This window comes from Zea mays, chromosome 5 (genome assembly GCF_902167145.1).
Source record: "Zea mays cultivar B73 chromosome 5, Zm-B73-REFERENCE-NAM-5.0, whole genome shotgun sequence".
Taxonomy (NCBI): domain Eukaryota; kingdom Viridiplantae; phylum Streptophyta; class Magnoliopsida; order Poales; family Poaceae; genus Zea; species Zea mays.
This window is the reverse complement of record NC_050100.1, coordinates 68,193,108-68,210,551: the sequence shown is the minus strand read 5'-3', so window position 1 is coordinate 68,210,551 and position 17,444 is coordinate 68,193,108. Positions and strand designations below refer to the sequence as shown.

Here is a 17,444-nt window from a genome sequence, read left to right as displayed (position 1 = left end):
AGTTTGAGGATGTGTGTTGACTACTGCCCTCTCAATGCGGTGACTATCAAGAACAAATACCCACTGCCCCGTATTGATGTTCTGTTTGATCATTTGGTAGGAGCCAAGGTATTCTCCAAGATAGACCTTCGCTCAGGTTACCATCAAATCAAGATCCGTGCCAGCGATATTCCCAAGACGGCTTTCTCTACCAGATATGGGTTGTATGAGTTTTTGGTGATGTCTTTTGGGCTGACCAATGCCCCGGCTTATTTTATGTACCTGATGAACTCAGTATTTATGCCAGAATTGGATAAGTTCGTGATCGTTTTCATTGATGATATTCTGGTTTATTCCAAGAATGAAGCCGAGCACACCAAACATTTGCATACTGTACTTCAGAGACTGCGTGACCATCAGTTGTATGCTAAGTTGTCTAAGTGCGAATTCTGGCTGAAGGAGATTAAATTCTTGGGTCACACAATTTCTCAGGATGGAATATCAGTTGATCCTGAGAAAGTACAGGAGGTGATGGATTGGAAACCCCCGACTACTGTGAGGCAGATTCGGAGTTTTCTGGGATTGGCAGGGTATTATCGACGATTTATTCCCGATTTCTCTAGAATTGCCAAACCAATGACTGAACTGTTGAAAAAGGGAGTCAAGTATGATTGGAGCCAAAAGTGCGAAGATGCCTTTCATACTTTGAGGCAGCATTTGACGACAGCCCCAGTGCTGGCTCAACCTGACAACACCAAGCCCTTTGAAGTTTATTGTGATGCTTCTGGTACTGGATTGGGATGTGTCTTGATGCAAGAGAACAGAGTCATTGCTTATGCTTCCCGGGCACTCAGGCCCCATGAGCAGAACTACCCTACACATGATCTAGAATTGGCAGTTGTGGTTCATGCTCTTAAGATATGGAGACACTACTTGATGGGAGCTCACTGTAACATCTACACTGATCATAAGAGCCTCAAATACATCTTCACTCAGGCAGATCTGAACATGAGGCAGAGGAGATGGTTGGAGTTAATCAAGGACTATGATTTGGAAGTGCATTACCATCCTGGCAAGGCCAATGTTGTGGCAGATGCCTTGAGCAGAAAGGCCCAGTGCAATTGTATGAGCATGGATGCAAGAGTCACCACATTGTGCGATGAGTTGTGCAAGCTGAACCTGGAAGTTGTTTCTTCAGGTAACTTGAGTTATATCTCGGTGGAACCCACATTGCAAGAGCAAATAGTCAGGGCACAGATTGAGGATAAGGGTGTTCAAATGATTAAGGAAATGATCAAGCAAAAGGCATAGAAATACAAGTGCTTCCGTCAGGACAGCAAGGGAATTTTATGGTTTGGAGACCGATTGGTTGTTCCCAAGGAACCTGAACTCAGAAAGAAGGTCCTAGATGAAGCTCGCCTTTCCAAATTCTCCATGCACCCTGGTAGCAACAAGATGTAACATGATCTCAGATCTTTATATTGGTGGACCAGAATGAAGAGGGAAATTGCCAAGTACATATCCGAGTGTGACACTTGCCAGAGGGTACAAGCTAGTCATTTGAAGGCAGCAGGCCCTTTGCAACCCCTTCCCATACCATCTTGGAAATGGGAGGACATTTGCATGGACTTTATCGTAGGATTGCCCAATACACCCAGGCACCATGATTCTATTTGGGTTATTGTGGACAGATTGACTAAGACTGCTCATTTCTTGCCAGTGCACACCACCCACAGGACAGAGAAGTATGCAGAGATCTACATTGATCAGATAATTCGTCTGCATGGGATACCAAGGACTATAGTCTCGGACAGAGGAGCACCATTCGTGGCACGATTTTGGGAACAATTGCAAGAATCACTTGGGACCCATGTCATCCGAAGCTCAACATACCACCCCCAAACAGATGGCCAGACAGAAAGGGTGAATCAGATTTTGGAAGACATGTTGCGAGCATGTGCACTACACTACGGAAAGGATTGGGACAAGTGTCTTTCCTTGGCAGAGTTTTCTTACAATAACAGTTATCAGTCCAGTCTGAAGATGGCACCCTTTGAGGCATTATATGGGAGAAGGTGTAGGACCCCACTGAATTGGTCTCAAGCAGGAGAGAGGGAAATTTTTGGGCCAGATTTGGTACTTGAAGCAGAGGCAAAGGTTAGAATCATCAAGAAAAACTTAGAAGCTGCTCAGGCCAGGCAAAAGAGCTATCATGACAAGAGGCGGAAGCCTCTACAGTTTGAGGTGGGAGATCATGTTTATCTTAAGGTGTCACCCACCAAGGATGTCCAGAGATTTGGGATCAAGGGCAAGTTAGCTCCTCGCTACATTGGACCCTACGAGGTCAAGGAAGCTTGTGGACCCGTAGCCTATCAAGTGGAATTGCCACCTCACATGTCAGTAGTTCACAATGTGTTCCATGTATCTCAGCTGCGGAAATGTGTTCGCCTACCCACTGAAGTACTGCCAGAACCAGACATTGAGATAGAACCGGACTTATCTTACCAGGAGTACCCCGTCAAGGTATTAGATCAAAAGGAAAGATCAACGCGGGCAAGGTCAATCAGAATGTATAAAGTTCAGTGGAGTCACCATTCAGCAGAAGAAGCTACATGGGAGACTGAGGATTTTCTACGCTCTCGCTTCCCCGACTTTCTACCCAAAGGAGTCGGTATGTAACCCCGAAACCCCACCCCCACCTGCCCTTTGAATTCAATTATAAGAAAAACGTAGATAACAAGGATAGTCTAAGTTGTGGATTTAACTTAAAAAGGGCTTCCTTCTGAAGTTGCAAAGAGAATGACATTCGAAGAGCAGTTAACGAGAGAAACTGGAGTATAAGGAAGAGTAACACACCATCGTACCTTAGTAGCACCCCTCTAGAGGACTTTGCCTAAAATCTCGGGACGAGATTCCTTTAAGGGGGGAGGGCTGTAACACCCCAGGTGTTACTCAGGGTGTCCACCCAGGACTACCCCTTTTAACCTCTTGTCACATGAGGATTTATTTGGGCAATGTGCATCAAACTTGGAATTCAAGGTCCTAAGCAAGTGCAAACCATATTGGATATCATGCCCTAGCTTGTCATGCACATCTAAGTGGGGAATTTCCCAAAACCCTAAAGCAAACCCCTCTTGGGCAATAGGAACCCTAATTGAAGCTAGGATCAAAAGGTTATGTAAATCTTGTGATCATGGCTTGGGCCAAATATAAAAGTTGTAATATACTTCATAACCTACAATTAATAGTAAGGAAGTACCCCCAAAAAGTTTTCAGAAAAACCCCAAAAAGTTCACCTAAGGTTCAGCACAAGGGAGAATTCAGAATTTGCCTAAGTATAAAAACTAACCCTTGAACAAAGATTCCACATGTTCACCTTAATCCAAATTACAAAACACTTCGACCCAATTGACAAAGTGGCGCCAAATTAACCCTAGAATACCCTGGAAAGAGGTGACACCTACCCTAGGACGTTAGACACGACTTGACACCATTTTTGTCTCGGCTTGGACCTAGCTGACACAGTCAACTTCTCCCCCCTCTATCTCCCTACCCTGACCATATCTTGACTTGGAACTCACAGCAAAAAGGTAGGATATGGAGCAGGGAAGCGACCGTACACAGTGACTTTGCCAAGATACGCACGCTATGGGGCTCAATTCGCCGTTGAACCATGGCAGAAGCGAGCTTCCACGTGTTCGACGCGGGCTGACATCCGGGAGCGCGCTCAGAGCACGCCCGTGCGCGAACCCCCACGCGCCCGCGGCCGCCCGTGACCACGCCCGCGCCACGGCTATAAAGCCCGCCCCAGTGCTCGGCTGCCTTCCCTGTTGCCTCCTCCGTACCTCGCCTGACTTTCCCGAGCCGGCCCTTAGCTCCGGCGACCTCCCCGCGACCCGCCAGTGCCGCCCGAGAGCAACCACCGTGGCCAGCCCCTTTCTCGTCCTCCTCCGTTCAATCCAAGCCCTCAGATAGCTTCCTGGTGAGGCCGTGAAGCTTACCCAAGCTTGAACCGAGGACCCGCGTCACCGGAATAGCGCAATCGTGCTCGCCGGAGTTCAAAAACCCGTCGGCGCACGTGGACCGGGTAAGCCTCTGCACCATTTTCCAATTCGTTGCGCGCATGGCCTCTACATCACCCCGTGGAGCTCCTCGTGCACCTTAATTGAGCTATACCGTCGTGGTTTGGCCGGAACAGGAGCCGCCGACGACCCCCGCCGCCTGTGTTCGTGGCCAGGGTAGCTCTGACCACCTCCGACGCCGACCCGCACACCGACGTGACCGTCATGACCTCCCGGACGTCACTGACCACCCCGCCGGAGCTCTACTGCCGCCGGTAAGCCTCGCCGCCGTAATCTATGCCGTGGGTACTGTTTAAGTCAGCCAGGGAGCGCGGGTTAGATTTCGGTTAGGTCCAGGGGGTTTTGTGCAATGTCAGTGACCCATGCCAATAGTAGACCGAGGACTGTTTTGTGATAGAAGAAGGAGATAAAACCCAGGGGCCTCAGCGCAAACCTGTTTTCCTTTCCATTTTCGAATTTATTTTTCTTTTAATATGGCAGATAACTTAATAAATGCATAACTTGAAGAATAATCATCCAAAAATTGTCAAACCAATTTTGCTAGACTCTGGGAATTATGAACTATCAGATAAAAATAGTAAAACCCATAGTTCATGTATTCTTTTCTGAAGTTTTGAATTAAATAAGAAAACTGCTAAAAACTTAATATTAGAAGGAAAAATAGAAATATTGTTTGACTAGGGTTAGCAAAATTTGGAGAAGTTTATATCTACCTACTGACCCAATTAAAAATGCTAAACCTCTCTGTCCACCCCATTAAGTTAGTTTTTGCCCCTTATTTTGCAATATGCTTAAGGTCAAAGAAAATAGAAAATGTGAGTTAAATAGTGAACCAGAGGGCACCCCTATTTTTGTTAGGATACTCATTCAATGTAGTTCACTGGAAAAATTTATCATGCCCTATTTTAGTATAAAATAAGTGGGATACCTTTTATTTTAATAAAACAAGGGAAACTTAGAAAAACCCTACAAAAATAACCCCAAGGTGAAAACACCCCCACCCTTCGGACAGCTAATGTTTTTTTATTAAAAACTTAGGAAAAATATGAGATTTGCTGTTTGACATTTTTCAAATAACAATGTAGTAGAAAGTGCCTTTTTGACATTAAACTTTATAAAATCATAACTAAAAAAACCACCCCTTAGCCTCCTGTGGTTTTTGACACAGAAGCCTATTATTACTGTTAGATGCCAACAAAAATAACCTTTAAGACAGACCCCACCTCTAATTAAGAGATGTAGTGTAAAGTGGCCCATTTTACACCACTCTTGTTATTTTTATCTAAAGCATAGCCTTTATATGTTAAACCTCAAATTCTTAAAACAAGCTAGAATAGCAAATGGCAACCCACTGTAATTTTTACAAAATTTTTGGAAATTTGTAAACCACTGTCATAGTTCAAACCTACACTAGAAACCATAAGTGGAAAATAAAGAAAGGAAAATAAATAATGGTAATTAGTGTCATCCTAAAACCCTTGTAAATTACCCACTGAAATGTATAAAGACAATACAAATCCACTATGTTTATCCTCAATAAAAACCTAAGCCTGAAAGGTAATAAGCATAACCCACTGGAAGCCCCGCATGATTAAGAAACCCTAAGTTACTCCTTAACTTAGTTTTCTTCTTAGCATAATGTTATTAAATCCTGCATAATCATGACACACATGTTCATTGCATTCGATAGACTGTAACCTTGCTGACGGAGAGTACGTCCTCGTGCCGGAGCTAGGAGCTGCTCAGGAGGTAGCCCCGGATCCAGCACCAGAGTCTGCACCAGAGGACCTGCCTGCCACTGCTTTGGAAGACAAGCCCCGGTTTTATGCATAACCTGTTATTTATGCTATTTTACTTCACTTAATGATTGTAGGATTGGTTGTGCACTTAGGTGTAGGAATTGTTTGAAACCCTAGTTGCATGATCTCAGGAATCCTGTTGAGATGAATACTAGTATGGTAGGTCGAGTAGCTGCTTTATTAAGTAGGATCTCGGTAGAAGTCGAGTGATTTTTCTAGCACTCGCGCGAGGTCAGGAAATTGGTTGTATCCACTTTCTATCATAACGGTGCTGGTTTGTGGACAACAATCCATGGGGATTGGTTGTCCACGGGATAAAAATTGGAATAAGGATTAAGGTGTGGTACCGTGTGTCAAGCGTTTGAACGTACTAAACACATACCGAGAAATATGGTAAATCGGTAAGCCTAGTACCTGAGTGAACCTGCCCGCAGATTGCCCTCCTCACGCGACCTGAGACGTGGTCTCCCATTCCGGTTATGGTGGGTACAAGTGCGGTCACTGCACGACGGCAGTCGGGGTCAGTGAGGCCTTGTACGCCAAGGCGGTCAGCCCCTTTCTGTTGCCAGGGAATCGATGGGGACGGTTGATATGTGTGGGGACGGAGTGCCCCTACATGTCGTGTGTTTAGGTTTACCTTGCAAGGATAAAAACTCAATTCGAATCATCTGCTTCTCGCAGCTAATGAGACTGCTTGAACCATACTGCTACATTGAGTAACAAGTGGAATTGTGCTGAGATGATACAAGATGTTGATTGCTAAAAATGTTTGCTACTATGTGTGAATAGATAGTACATCTTTAGCCTTAAGAGAGTCACACTTAATTTTGACAAAGTTAAAAACTTGATTTAGAAACTCAGCTAGTGCTTTTGGCAACCAAACCCCACAGCCAAACAGCTGCATGTCTAGAGGTAGAGGAGTAGACTCCTCACACCGGGTAAGTCTAGCTGAGTATTAGTATACTCAGCCTTGCTTGTGGCATATTTTTACAGGTTCTCTGGAGGACATGGTTGCTGGAGTGACTTGGCCGTCCATCTTGCCACCGGGTTGGACTGTCGAGTGGGACCCTACCTCGGCTGAGGAGGAGCATGAGGAGTGATGGGACAGGCTTCCCCATCTCTCTGTTTATTTATCGCTAGTTTTATTCCGCTGCACTTTGAACAATGATGACTACTTTTGCAAAACTCCGATGGTGATGTAATAATTTAATACTCCTTCATGTATGGTTTTATGCTTTATTGTATTTGCTTTGTGACTCACCTTCGAGTGAGATTGTGGTACTTGATCCTGTCAGTGGCCGTGTCGGACTAGATCCGAGGGATTGACGGATTATTCCCATTTAAGTGCGGTCTAGCCTCTAAGGCAGGGCTCAGGCACTTAAGTTGGAATAATTCGGGCGGTTCCGCCACATCTGTGTGGGGTCCGGGCCACTCACAGCAAGGTCCCGGGATTCTGGGACAAAGAATACCCAGGCCTTAATCAAGGCCGGGCGGGGGTCTGGAGCCAACACGCGTCCGGACCATACCGTGTATGCTTCTGCTCCCCGCTCAGGCGGAGACCCGATGCTACCACGTGGCCTACTGCATGTGACGTAAGCCAGCGGGCGGAGCCTGACGTAAGGCCTCTGAGCCGCGTGGCCGCTACATTTATTGCGGATAAGGCGTGTCGCCTGTCTATTCCACTGGCACGTGATGTGCCGCCTCGGCATTTAATGAGCCATGTCCATTCCACTAGCAGGCGATGTGCCGCCTCAGCATTTAATGTGCCATGTCCACTCCGCTGATAGGCGACGACCAGGCCATCCTGCAGGCGGCGTGCCTGTCCATTCCGTTGGCAGGCAGTACGCTCGTGCTGCGGCATACACTATGTTCATCATGACTCGCACGTTATCGAGGAGGCAGCCGCGAGATATTAATACTATATGGACTACGGACATTATGGCGCTCGGAGATCTTCTAGGCGACACTGGCATTGGATACTTCGATATGTATTCCCTCCGTTTTGCCCCTAGGCCCACATGTCAGGGCTCAGCACCCTTGTATGTGCCCCCCTTGAGCTATAAAATGGAGGGCACACGACGTTACAAGGCAGACCCAACTTAGGCTGACACACTCACTCAAACTCACAAGTTCATACAATCTCTCAAGCTCAATACAGCACACAGTGGAGTAGGGTATTACGCTCCGGCGGCCCGAACCACTCTAAACCCTTGTGTGTTCTTGTGTTCTTCCCGATTCCATCAAGCAGGCAAAACGCTTAGGCCCCTCCTCATCTTAGGATTTAGGGCGGGTGCGTTCCGCCACCTGGCCGGAGAATTTCCTCTCCGACAATCTCCTTTGCGTCTTTCCTAAACCCTAACCCTAACCCTAGATTGTTTTGCTCTTTTGTAGGTCAGTTGTTGATGCCTCGTCTTCCTCCTCTAGGGTAGATCGGGCACGGCGACTACGTGCACCGTTGAGGAACGGTGTTGGAGATCGGTCGTCCGCGGTGAAGGTGGCCATGGCGGATGATGACGATGTCAATCCGGTCACCGGCAACGACGACCTTCGCACGACAGGGCTTGTCCCATATGATGAAGACGACATCCAGGCTGATGCTGCTGCTTTGCTCGGTATCGATCTAACCTCTGCTCCTGTCGATCTAAGTTCTAATCCGGCCGACGCTGGTGGAGGGCCTGCTATGGCCACCGACACTCCGGTCGGCTCCGCCAGCACCGATGGTGGTACTGGTACCTCATCTGTTGGTAAGCGTAAATCTACTGTCTGGGTTGATTTTGATGAGGTATTTGAGAAAGTGAATGGGTCCAATGTTCGAATTGCTGCTATTTGTAGAATGTGTAAGACTCATTTATCTGCTAGATCTTCTGCTGGTACTGGGCATTTGCTTAGACACCAGAAAGCTTGTAGGAAGAAGGTTGATCACGCTGCTAGGGTCCAGTATCGGCTTGCTTTCAACCCTGATGGTTCTCTACACAATTGGGAATATGATCCTATTGTTGCTCGAATTGAGTTGTGTCGTTTGATTGCTAGGCTTGACCTTCCATTAGGTATAGGTGAGACATAGGCCTGGGAGGATTATATTTCTTGTGCTCATAACCCCAGGTTTACCAAAGTTTCTAGACAGACCACCACTAGAGATCTTCTCAAGCTTTTCACTGAACGACGTAATGTGCTTATCAATTCTGTGTTTCCTGCTACTTCTTCGGTTGCATTAACCTCAGATATTTGGTCTGGTAATGCTAAGGAGGACTACATTAGTGTTGTCTGTCATTATGTTAATGTTGATTGGGAATTACAGAAAAGGGTCATTGGTTTTAGGCTTATTGAGGTTAGACATACTGGTCAAAATATTGTTGAAAGGATTGCTGTTGTGGTTGAGGAGTTTTGTCTGGTTGACAAGATTTTCTCTGTCACTCTAGACAATGCTTCTTCAAATTCAAAGGCTATGGATACATTGACACCTTTGTTTGCTGGTTATTTGGGTCCTGATCCTTCACCTGAATCTCAGGATCCTAATAGGCGTAACTACACTCTTATGCATCAACGTTGTGCTTGTCATATCATTAATCTCATTGTTAAATCTAGAATGAAGAGACTGAAACCTTTTTTGGAAGATTTTAGAACTGCAATTAATTTCTTAAATGCTTCTAATTCAAGAATAGCAACATTTAAAGAGTACTGCAAAGCAAGGGGTGTTAGACCCAGAAAATTTGGCTTGGATATGGATGTTAGATGGAATTCTACTTATTTGATGCTTAAACACTTGGTCCAATACAAAACTGTTTTTTCTGTCTTCATCAATTCACATTATGAGTCACAATTGTTGCCTCCTAATCATTGGTATGTTGCTGAGAAGATTTTAGAGTTTCTAGAACTCTACTATGACTCTACCGTTGTTTTGTCTGGTGTTTATTATCCAACTAGTCCACTAGTTCTTCACCATATTCTGGAAATTGCATCTCATTTGAAAGCATGTGAAAGAGATATGAATCTTAGAACTATTGTGTTTCTAATGCAACTTAAATTGCTTAAGTACTGGAGTGACATACCTTTGTTATATTCATATGCATTCATTCTGGACCCTAGAGCTAAGATGAGAGGTTTTTTAATGTGTTGCATTTACTTGGTGACTGCACTGGGTGTGAGTACAGTACATATTATGCTGATGTCAAAAATAAATTGTATAAAATGTTTACTAAATATGAGACTAAGTTTGGTGCAGTTATGGCTCAAAGGGCTGCTCAACCTTCAATTCATACAGGTAAAAAACAAGCTTGGGGAAGAATATTTGGAGATTCAAGTTCAGGTGTTGTTGGTCCTCCCCCTATCTCTACCCCTTCTGCTTCATCTTGCTTTGCTATTTGTGAGCTCTCAATCTACTTAGACAGTGACAATGTCACTTCTTATGAGGATGATTTTGATATACTTCTCTGGTGGCGTGACCACAAGCTAACATATCCAGTTTTGTCCATAATGGCAAGGGATATTATGTCTGTTCCTGTATCTACTGTCTCTTCAGAGTCTTGTTTCAGTTTGACAGGGAGGGTAATTGAGGAGCGACGACGACGCTTCAGTTTGACAGGGAGGGTAATTGAGGAGCGACGACGATGCTTATTGCCTGAGAATGTGGAGATGCTGACTTGCTTAAAAGATTGGGAATTAGGAGAAAAGAGAGAGCAACATGCTGTTGACAACCCAGAGCTTGAGGACTCATTCCAGAACTTATTCCTTCATGAAGATGAACCTGTTGCTGCTTAGTGACTTTGGTATTTACTACTTAGTTCTAGACTCTGATGTGGTGATCTGTTGTGTGCTTTGTCATTGTGAGAGAGTGATTTTGTATTGTAATCTACATTTGTAACAGATATAAACTTAGTGACTAAACTTTGAGCTGGCTGCACTCTTTTTTCCTTTCTAGGGTTTCTCACAAGGGTGAGTTTTACCTAGAAAGATTTTTAATGAGGCAGCATTGCACAAAACAGCTCATTTATTACATTTTTCTATATTTTTCTGTTGTTTTTTGTTGTGTTTAAAATGTCGGGCTTGGTGCTGGCACGGCTGGTTTTTTTATCGTGCCAAGCGGGCCAGCCCGGCACGAAAAGTGGCCCAAAGGGCCGTGCCTGGGCCAACGTTCAGACACGTGAGCTCTTCAGGTATGGCCCGTTAAACACGTAGACCCGTGCCAACCCGTTTGCTGTTGGGCCGTGCTTGACCGGGCCCGTGCCGGGTCGGCTGTTGGCCATCTATAAGCGAGATGGGGTGAGGAAGAGAAGTCACGGCCAGCAAATAAAAAAATGTGCCATAATTAGTGGCAGATAAATAATTTTTACCAAAAATATAAATAGTGAAAGCTGAGAAATGAGTGCGCAGTGAAATTTGTACTGACCAAAAAAATATTTTTAGCTATAAGGGTAGAAAATATATTTAATATACATTTTAACTGTTTGAAAAAGCTTAGAGCATCTCCAATAGGCTAGCTAAAAATCCTAGCTAAATTTAGAGTTTTGAAGGATGTAAAAAAGATAAAAAGTTTATGTGGATAGTTGTATCCAACAAACTCTCAAACTTTAGATGAGGACCTGTCAAATTTTAACAACCCAATACAGATCGTTTCTTTTTTGGCGCAAGAATTGTTCCTCCGGTGTCGGTTTTCTTGCGTTCTATTTCCCTTCTCCCTTCCATCCAGCACCACAATTCAGGCTCATACGAGGTACGTCTACGGCCGACGACGGCACCATTCACGTGCACTCCCGTGTACTGTGTGCAACGTCGTGTTGAACAGGGCCGACGAAGGCTCCACTCACGCGCACCGCGGCAACTCGTTCGACGGCCAGAAACGAGCAACGGCGACGATAGGACATGGACTCGTAGTTCCCAACAGCGACGACGTTACACCTTCGACGACGACACCAAGGGCGACGGTATGGAGTCCAACAAAGAGTTCAATTAATTTGTAATGAATGAAGTGATGGATCCCTCATCAGCTGATGATGAGGACGATCTATTTTTAGGTGCCACACATATGATTGTTGAGGATATAGTAAATCATCCGGGTCGAATTGGCTATATCTACGGTTGGCCATAAGGTAGTGCCTCGCTTTGCAATTGTTCGTGAAGCAGCTCATTTATGGGATGAAGACACGTTGCATCATATTATGATGGCTTGCGTCATAATGCATAATATGATCGTCGAAGATGAACTAGATGAGCATGGGGGACAATATAAGTACAACTTCGACAATACGGAACGATATGTTTGTAACTATGATGACATGGGAGAAAGGGTGACTGTTTCACACAATGCAGCACATGAGCTTGATGCTCTCATTCAACGGTATAGAAATATCAAGAACAAGGAGACCCATTATCAGCTTAAGGCAGACCTAATAGAGCACTTATGGCAAAATCATCCTGAGTTATACAATTTTAGTTAATGTTCTCTATTTTGTACTCCATTTAATAAACTAGTTATCCAGTTGTTCCACATTTTTGATTGTTCATGTACTGAGATTTAAGAAAAACACGTATTACAATTCAGGACCATTTCTTCAATTTTATACATAGTTTTGGTAACAGATGAGCAGTGCGCTCAACTGATATGCATAACAGAGGACTGTTTGCATTAACTTTAAAGCCATCATCTTCTAAACAGATGGCTGTTTGCATTATTTTTGAAGTCATTATCTTGTAAACAGATGGTTGTTTTCAAATACAGCCAACATCAACTATCCATAGCACACCAGAAAGCAGTTGCCAATGAAAGTGATTTCAGGACATTCAGACAAGTCCAAGGTGCAAGTAAAAATTTTATTCCTAAACCATAAAATAATTCATGACACATCGTACTGATCTAACTCTAGACAATTCTATAAATTGAAATGTCTTGCAAGAATCTCATTCTGACGGTGCTCATAATATTGCTGTTGTTTGTAGTCCATGGTGCTCAAATCCAAATTAAGAATTCTGTCCTCTTCCAGCTGTCTTTGAAACTCAAACTTTTCTTTGTCCAATTTGATCCTTTCTTCCTTCAGAGCAAATGCTTTATTGCACCTCTCTTCTTTCTTTAAGTCTTTCTCATGATCAGCTTCTTTCTTCTTTGCCATTAGATAGTCCACCACGTCTATGGTTGAACGTTGTCGTAGCTTTTGTTTCTCCTTCTTCTTACCGTCAGGTCTCGCGGATAGTTCAGCATCAACATCAATAGGTAAAGGGGCATCTCGTGCAATTACAACTGTAGTTGATGTTGGAGAAGAATTCATTGTTGTTTTCTGTTTCTTATTGCTTTTTTTGCACTTCCAATTTCCTTCTGCTTATTTGTCCACTTTGGCTTGTCCTTCAGGATTTTCCAGCAATGCAGGTATGAAAACTTCCTATCCTTCGGGTCTTCGGCTTTGAACATTGCACATGCATTTGCAATCTTCATATTTGAAAAGAAATACATGACAATGAAGTTCTATCAAATGATTAGAGTTGATAAATCAAAATTTACCTTATCATCAACTGACCAACCACTGTGGTTCCTGGCTTCAATCCTAGACAAACGTCCGCTTGACATCATGTTGTATACTGGACCAACAGTTCATTAAAGAACCTTTTGAACGATTTGACTCGAATGTCTTGTTTGCATTGAAATATGCATGTATTCTTGTCCACAGTGTGCCATGTGTTTGCTCAACTCTGTGAATAGGATCCATGCTCACATTAAGCCAAGCTGAAACTAGAAGAATGTCCTCATCTCTAAATTTTTTGCTTCTACCCTGAGAACTCTTGGATGTTCCACGAGTAGGTGTGGGATCTTGAGATTCATCAACACCATTGACTAGGAGATTAGCGTAATACCCAGAGTCAATACCACCTATCATAATGAACATGTGAACATACTGTTGGATCTTTTATGGGTCTGGCCCATTTATTCAATAAAAGTCTATGGTGTGTAATGGTGAAGAATACAAATAGTACCATATTGGAAGTCCAAGGGTCTTTTGGCTTGACTTATATGGTGGGAATTATTCCACTTAATTTGAGAAGTCAAAAAAGGTCAAGGGTGTGCCACACGCGCGCGCGCCGCCGCCGCCGCCGGCCGGGCCGGGCTCGAACGTGGCGTGGCAGGCAGGCAGGCAGGTGGCGAGCGGGCGTGGTGTGGTGTGGTTAGCACTCATTAACCGCGGGAGTTTCAACTTAGGGTTAAACCTTTCAGCTGCATGTCTCTTCATCAGCTGCATGCGAGACCCTTGTCCTTCAGCTGCCCATCTCTTGGCGTGCCGCATGCGACCCTTCTCCTTCAGCTTCCCTCTGCGAGAGGTTAAGTAGAGGAGAACCTCTGGCACTTGGTACATGAGAACGGAACCATTTCAGAGTCACAGCCCAGCCGCAAGTGAGGGTATTCTCATCTCGTGACTCTGCGCGCATAGAGCAGCGAGAGGGCAGGTGCCTCCGAAGCCCTTACTGTTCGAGACCTTGCACGGGGGATCGACAATTAGGTTTTTGGGGAGCGTCTACGCGACTGCCCAAAACATCTTCTTCCTGACGACATGACAAGAGAAGCTGGACAAGGATCTGGATCCTCAGAGCGCATGGGAGGGTATGATCAATTCAGTTTCTTGCTGTTTTACGTTCTGCAGATTGTATATGTTTCATATATTCATCTGTGTTGTTTCATATGTAGCAATGATTTTATCTCATCTGTTCTGTCATATTATAAATATTATATCTCTCTGTTTTAATTTTACTGTCATCCTGTTTATATTGCTATATGTTTATTTTCAGTTGTTCCGTAATAATACATGAACCATATTTATATACTTATTATATTTATATGATTCATATGCTTTGTGTTCTCATGATCCATATTGTTATGGATATATTTGAGATCACGATTTCTATGATTAATTATTTGTTATATGTCATCATAATAATGTTAATTTATGGAATTAAAATGATATGGAAATGCCTATATTTCTAACAATCCAAAAACCTAATGTTAGGCATTTTTCTGTCAGAGGTTTTGCTGCTGTGCTAAAGTCTGATCCTTTTGATGGTAAAAACTTCTTGATATGGAAAGCTAAGATGGAATTGTGGCTTACTGCAATATCTTGTTTTCATGCCGCTGAGGGCAAGCCTGCCGACTTACCTCCTGAGGATGAGGCTAAGTTTAAGGCTGAAGACAACCTCTTTCGAGGAGCAGTAATTAGCGCACTTGATACAAAATTCCAGAAAAGCTATATCATCCTTCCTACAGGGAAAGAGTTGTGGGATGCACTTGTTGGAAAGTTTGGAGTAACTGACGCTGGTAGCGAGCTGTATCTCATGGAGCAGCTGTATGACTACAAGATGGTTGAGAACCGATCTGTAGTGGAACAGGCTCATGAGTTTTAGGAACTAGCTAAGGAACTCGAGCTTTTTCCTTGTCCTTTGCCTGACAAGTTTGTGGCTGGCGGTATAATCGCCAAGTTGCCACCTTCTTGGAAGGACTTTGCTACCTCTCTCAAACATAAGAGACAAGAGTTCAATGTGGAAGAGCTCATTAGCACTCTTGATGTTGAGGAAAGGGCTAGAACAAAGGACAATGGAAAAGGTGTTGAGACCTCTACTGCTAATGTGGTGCAGAAGAGAAACTTCCGCAAGTTTAACAAGAAGAAAAACCAAAACAAACAAGAGAATACAAATAAACCTGTTCAAATAGCATAGTTTAAAAAGAAGAACAACAATAACAAGGGAAAGGGAGGATGCTTTGTCTGTGGCAGTGATCAACATTGGGCTAGAGAGTGCCCTGATCGCAAGTTCACATAGGACAAGAAATCAGCTAATGTTGTAACCACTGAAACTGAAGATGGAACATCTGGGTATGGTAATTCTTTACCATTTGTTCTTTCAGTTTGTAATTCACCTGAGTGGTGGATGGACAGTGGTGCAAACATTCATGTGTGTGTTGATGCCTCTATGTTCTCCTCCTACCAGGTCGGGAGGTTTGGCGCCTTGTTAATGGGAAATGGGTCGCGTGCTCATGTTCTTGGTGTTGGTACGGTCATTCTGAAGTTTACTTCGGGAAAGACGGTGTCATTGAAGAGCGTGCAGCATGTACCCTCTATCAAGAAGAATCTCGTTAGTGCTTCGATGCTATGTCGAGATGGATACAAAGTTGTTCTTGAGTCTAATAAATGTGTTGTGTCGAAACATTGTACTTTTGTTGGTAAAGGATATGACTGCGGAGGCTTGTTTCGCTTATCACTGCATGATGTGTGTAATAAAATGGTGAATCTTGTTAATTTTTCTGATGAGTCAGATTTATGGCATTCACGTTTTTGTCATGCAAGCTTTGGCTGTCTTATGCGGTTAGCAAATCTAAATCTAATTCCTAAATTTAACTTGGTCAAAAAGTCTAAGTGCCATGTGTGTGTTGAATCAAAACAACCCCGCAAGCCTCACAAGGCTGCTGAGGCGAGGAATTTTGCACCGCTAGAACTTGTTCATTCTGATCTGTGCGAGATGAATGGAATTTTGACCAAAGGTGGTAAAAGATACTTTCTCACTTTTATAGATGACTCCACTAGATTTTGCTATGTGTATCTCTTAAAAACAAAAGATGAAGCGTTTAATTATTTTAAGACCTATAAAGCTGAAGTTGAGAACCAACTTGAGAGGAAAATAAAACAGTTAAGGTCCGATCGAGGTGGAGAATATTTCTCTAATGTGTTCGATGAGTTCTGCGTGGAACATGGTATTATTCATGAGAGGACACCGCCATTCTCACCACAATCCAATGAGATTGCTGAAAGGAAAAACCACACTCTAACAGATTTGGTGAATGCCATATTGAGTACAGCGGGATTATCCAAGGCATGGTGGGGTGAGGCGATTTTGACAGCGTGTCATGTCCTGAATAGAGTTCCAACAAAGAACAAAGAGATCACACCATTTGGGGAATGGGAAAAGAGAAGATTAAATCTCTCATATTTGCGCACTTGGGGTTGCTTGGCTAAAGTGAATGTGTCAATCAACAAAAAGCGTAAACTTGGGCCTAAAATTGTTGATTGTATATTCCTTGGGTACTCTTTTCACAGCACAGGGTATAGGTTCTTAATTATAAAATCTGATGTGCCTAATATGTATGTTGATACTATCATGGAATCAAGAGACGCAACATTTTTTAGAATGAGTTTCCCATGAAGAATACACCTAGTGATACAAGTCATGAGACTATAATTCCCCATGAGCACGAACTGTCGATTCCTATAGATCATGCTGAGGATTCTCACGTGCACAGCCCTGAGGAGCATGACACTATAGTCACTCGAAAGAGCAAGAGACAGAGGGTTGCAAAATCCTTTGGTAATGACTTTATAGTGTACCTTGTGGAAGACACACCAATTACCATTAGTGAGGCATATTCCTCTCCTGATGCTGACTTATGGAAGGAAGCAATAAGGAGTGAGATGGAATCTATTATGTCTAATGGAACTTGGGAGGTCGTTGACCGTCCTTATGGTTGTCAACCTATAGGCTGCAAATGGATCTTCAAGAAAAAGCTTAAGCCTGATGGTACGATCGAGAGGTACAAGGCAAGGCTTGTGGCCAAAGGATATAC

General features: G+C 43.7%; 1 pseudogene; it reads right to left on the bottom strand.

Annotated features, from left to right (window-relative positions):
* Positions 1-12,726: 12,726 nt before the first annotated feature.
* LOC103628258 (glutathione S-transferase T3-like) lies at positions 12,727-13,731 on the bottom strand (annotated as a pseudogene).
* Between the last annotated feature and the right edge of the window lie 3,713 nt (positions 13,732-17,444).